Source organism: Propithecus coquereli, unplaced genomic scaffold, assembly GCF_000956105.1.
Source record: "Propithecus coquereli isolate 6110/MARCELLA unplaced genomic scaffold, Pcoq_1.0 Scaffold663, whole genome shotgun sequence".
NCBI classification, from domain to species: domain Eukaryota; kingdom Metazoa; phylum Chordata; class Mammalia; order Primates; family Indriidae; genus Propithecus; species Propithecus coquereli.
This window is the reverse complement of record NW_012152652.1, coordinates 458541-463775: the sequence shown is the minus strand read 5'-3', so window position 1 is coordinate 463775 and position 5235 is coordinate 458541.

Genomic DNA, 5235 nt, shown 5'->3' with positions numbered 1-5235 from the left:
TAGCATAAAGACAGACATCTAGACAAATGGAATAGAATAGAGACCCCAGAAATAAAATCTCACATATATGATCAAATGATTTTTGTCAATGGCATCAAGATCATTCAATAGGGAAAGGTCAATCTTTTCAACAAATCGTGTTGGGAAAACTGGATATCTACATGTAAAAGAATGAAGTTTCACTCTTACCTAATACCATACACAAAAATCAACCCAAATGGCTCAAAAACTTAAATATAAGAGCTAACACTATAAAAATCCTAGAAGAAAATATAGGGGAAAACTTTCATGACCTTGGATATGCAATGATTTCTTGGATATAACACCAAAAGCACAGGCAGCAAAAGTAAAAACAGGTAAGTTGGATGTCAAAATAAAAAACTTCTGTGCATCAAAGAACACAATAAACAGAGTGAAAAAGACAATTCATGGAAAGGGAGAAAATATTTGCAAATGATATATCTGATAAAGGGTTAATACCAGAATATATGAAGAACTACAACTCAACAACAAACAACCTGATTCGAAAATGAGCAAAGGACTTGAATAGACATGTCTCTAAAGAAGATATACGAATGGCCAACAAGCACTTGAAAAGATGCTCAACATCACTGATCATTAGGGAAATGCAAATCAAAACCACAATGAGATACCACTTCACATCTATCTAGTGGGACAGCTATTATCAAAAACCAGAAAATAAGTGTTATCCTTGTGCACCACTGATGGGAACGTAAAATAGCGCATCTGCTATGGCAAATGGTATGATGGTGGTTCCTAAAAAAATTAACCATGGAATTACCATATGATCTAGCAACTAACTGGATACATACTTAAAAGAACTGAAATCAGGGTCCCAAAGTGATACGTGCACACCCACGCTCATAGCAGTATTATTCACAGTAGCCAAAGGAAGCAGCAACCCAAGTGTCCATCAATGGCTCAATGGATAAACAAAATGTGGTAGATCCATGCAATGGAATATTATTCAGCCTTCAAAAAGAAAGAAATTCTGACACATGCTAAAACATGGATGAGCCCTGAAGACATCATGCTAAGTGAAGTACATTTAAAAATGGTTAAGAAGGCACGTTTTGTATTATGTATATTTTGCAAATTCAAAATACGCATGTTACGTGTTCATGTAGTATAAATAAATGAATATTTTTCAGTTAAAAAAAAGTTATGCCAGACCACATCCCTCCTCTGCTCAGAACTCTCCTGAGGCTCCCATCTCACTCGAGTGACAGCCCAAGTCCTCGCCAGCGCCCACGAGGCCCTGCAGGACCTGGAGCCACCGCCGACCTCCCGACTCCCTCCCACACTACTCCACGCTCACTCTACACACACCGGCCTCCGTGCTGTTTGCCCAACTCACTGGGGACAGTCCTCACTCAGGTCCCTTGCACTTACCGGTCCCTTTGTCTGGGACGCTCTTCCCCCAGAAATCTGCGTGGCTCCTCTCTTTGCTCAAATGCCAGCATCCCCAATCATTCTATTTAAAAGTGCATTTTCCCACCCCAGCCAATACTCAACATACCCCTTTTTCACTTTCTCTCCAAAGTCCTTGCTGCCTCTACCACTTTACATGTTTTACTTATTTACTTTATTCTCTGACTCTCCCATTTAGTGGGACCAAACGCTCTAGGAGGCCCAGGATTTTGTCTCTGTCACTTGGTACCCCATTCTCAAGACCCAGTGGAGTGCCTGGCACATGGCAGGTGCTCAATAACTACCTGTGGCATGAATGTCCACCTCTTATGGAGAGGTTTAAATGAGGCAATACAGGTAAAGCATTTGGCACAGTGCCTGGTACATAGTATGTGCTCAATAATCAGTAGCATTTTAATAATTATGATGAAGACACTCTGCTTTTCTATGCCTGGAACCGGTCACAGCTGGTCTGTGCACCCCAGTTCCATGCTCATCAGGCAGGTCTATTCATGGAAAATCAAGTTAAGACGAAGCAACAAAATTAACCCTGCAGGGAAACACCGCCATCGAGGGCAGTCTGAAGAGGATACGGAAAGATTTTTCCTGGGTGGTGAGGAGGAGGAAGGGGTTACAGGCAGGTGGAATGCAGACAACTACACGTCCTAAGCATGTGGCAGTTTGCAAAGCTCTCTCCTGCCCACTTGCCTCCCTGGATCATCCCAACAACTTCGCAGAATACTCTCTCCACTGGCAGAGAAGGAAACTGAGACTCCGCAGGCAGGGGATGCTCCTCCGAGGCAGCATAACTAGGAAGTTCCAGGGCCAGGCCTGACACCCAGGGCTTTAGACTCCAAAGCACAGGAGCACAGGTAGGTAAATCTTTTCTGTAAATATCTAAAGAGTAAATATTTCCTGCTTGGCAGGCCATATGGTCTCGGTGTCAACGACTCAACTCGGCTCTTATGGTGTGAAAGCAGCCATAGACCATATGTCAGTGAATGGGCGCGGCCGTGTTCCAATAAAACTTTACTTACAAAAACAAGCAGAGGGCCAGATCTGGCCTGCAAGCAATGGTTTCCGACCCCGCACAAGAATGTTTGGCTCACCAGACTGGCCAGCCAAGGGAACTGCTCCTCTGTTCTGAGTCGTGGTCCAGACTGCCTACCCAGGTGGCCCATGGTCTGGAATAGGTTTTGGGGTCAGTGCTGACGCAGCTGACAACCCTCCACACGGTGGCCAGCCCTCTCTTAAGCAGGCTGTAGCCCTCCTGCCAACATTCTCCTGCTCTTCAGAGGCGGCCGTCTGCTGTTGCCATCCAGAGTGGCTCTGACACAAGGGCCCTGCCACTTGCCTGTGTCCTCCTCCATGGTGAGTGCAAAGGCCGCCAGATCCCATTGCTCTGTCCACAAAGGAAGCCATGAGCTTCCTCAGTACACAAGGCAAATCCTCAGCTTTCTCTCAGAGCTTGTGATGGTGGGTGGCGGGGGCAGGGGTGCACCAACCTTGGAAAGTTCTAGCTCTGTCATCAACTCGTAGGTGCCCCTCAGGGTGGCACCACCCTTCAGAGCCTCAGTTTACCCCTCCGGCCTCAAAGACATGCCCAACTCCCACTTTCTTGGATGCCTTTACCTTCTTCCATTCCTTTCCCTTGAAATGTCTCTACCACCCTTGGGAAGCTGATCCTGCAAAGTGTCACCTTACCCACTTGTCATGGGTTGGGCTGTGTCCCCCCAACTCAAAATTCCTGTATTGAAATCTTTACCCCAAAGACCTCACACTGTGCTCATGTTTGGAGAGAAGATCTTTTCAGAGGTGACTAAGTTACAGTGAGGTCGTTAGGGCGGGCCCTAGTCCAATACAGCTGGTGTCCTACTAAGAGGAGGAGATTTGGACAGACATACTAAACGAAGGTCATGCGAAGTCACAGGGAGATGATCTAAAAGCCAAGGAGGGAGGCCTGGGGCAGACCCTTCCCTCACGAACCTCGGAAGGAACCAACCCTGGGGACACCTTGATCTTGGACTTGCAGCCTTCATAGCCGTGAGGAAATTAATTTCTGTTGTTTAAGCTGCCTGTCCCGTGGTACCTTGTCACGGCAGCCCCAGCAAACTAACACATCTGCCATCAGCACCGTCGGTATCTTCATCTTCGTCATCCTCATCCCTCTGACCGAGACCTTTTTGTCTGCCAGACTCAGCCGAATGAGTGGACTCCTGGTTTCACCTGTATCGCTAACTCATCATACCCTCCCCACAGTGCCGCGAAGACAAGTTCTGCTTTGTACCTATTTCTCAGATGCTGAGACCGAGGAATGGAGAGATAAGTGACATGCCCACAGTCATACGATGTATGTGGGGCAGATGCAGAATTAAAGCCCACATGCTCGATTGCAACTCTAGAAGCTACGACCAATGATTGTCTCTGAAAATAATAGTAATAGCGATACTAATGACTCTCATTTACCACATGCCTAGCGCTGTGTTGCGCATACATGGCAAGCCCCACGTAACCCTCGTAACTCAGGCCCCAGGTAATCGCTATTGCCAAGTCCAGCAATGTAGGTTATGATGTGATCAAGGTCATCGGCTCATCCAAGGTCACCCTGCTGAAGTTTAAACCCAGGTCACTCTGACTCCAAGGGGGACTCTTCCCGCCACTCCCTGCCCCAGATCTGGGGATCAGATGCGCTAACTCATGGAGTCTCCAAACCCCAGGACTGTGACGGACAGCTGGGGGGCTGTGCCCCCCAAGATGGCCGCAGGCTATGCCAGGAAGCAGGGGTCCCGGGAGGCCTCCCTGCTGCGGATGGCCGCAGCTCCGACTCTCTGAGCAAGGTGGAGGATGCACACGGCCGCTCTGGGTCTCCTCTCCAGGCCTCAGGGGTGTAACAGTGAAGAAACAATCTCTTTCTCTTCCTCTCTTTCTCTCTCTGCAAGGCCTGGAGGACTCTCTAGCCCGTCTGCGGGGGCTAGCAACGCTGATGTGTTTATTGTCTTAGCACAAGCCAGGATGGGGCCTGGGGGGCTCCGGCTGCTCCGTATTACAGGACAGCCTGGTTGAGCAAAATTAAGATTCAGGGGTTGGCTGTTGGCAAAACCTTGGAGAGGCATCTCCGGTGGGGGCCCGTGCGTTTGAGGGACAGCAAGAGGGCTTTTTGGTCTAGAGTTGAAGGAGGAAGGAGTGTTGGGTACAGGGGCGAGGGGACCCAGGGATGGGGAAGCGAGGGCAGTGGGCCCGAGTTCTGCTGATGTGGTCGGTGAGATGCTGCCTTGTGCTACCCAGATGTTGTCAGAGCTGCTGCAGAGCCTCAGCTGCCAGCCCCCCAGGGGACAAGGCCTTGAGGCAGGTGCCCAGAGAGCCTCCTCCAAGGTCTTGCTCCTTCTCAGGGAGGCCCAACATCCAGCGACTCATGATGTGGGGTAGGAAGCTCCGGTACCTTTGCCCCAACTCAGGACAGCAGGGCTGTCCCAGCTCCCCTGGGAACCCCCCACGGGGCTTGCAGTGGCTTCCGCTGGGACAAAACTGTGGTCTCTGCCACTCCTGCTCCCTCCATCCCCGACCCCCACAACCCGGCGCTGATGCCAAGAGCACTCCCTCCTAAACTGCCGGCACACCCTCCCTCTCCTTCAAGGACCGCTAAGCTGCAGCGTAGACGCTTCTGCGCAGCAGTCCAGAGAGATAAGTTGCAAAGGGTGCCAATGCTGGGTAGGAGGTGGAAGGCCAGCCCCACTGATCCAGTCCTGTCCTGGAGGGGCTTCCAGTGCCAGGAGCGCCGAGGCAGGGTCTGAGGGGCTGAGAACC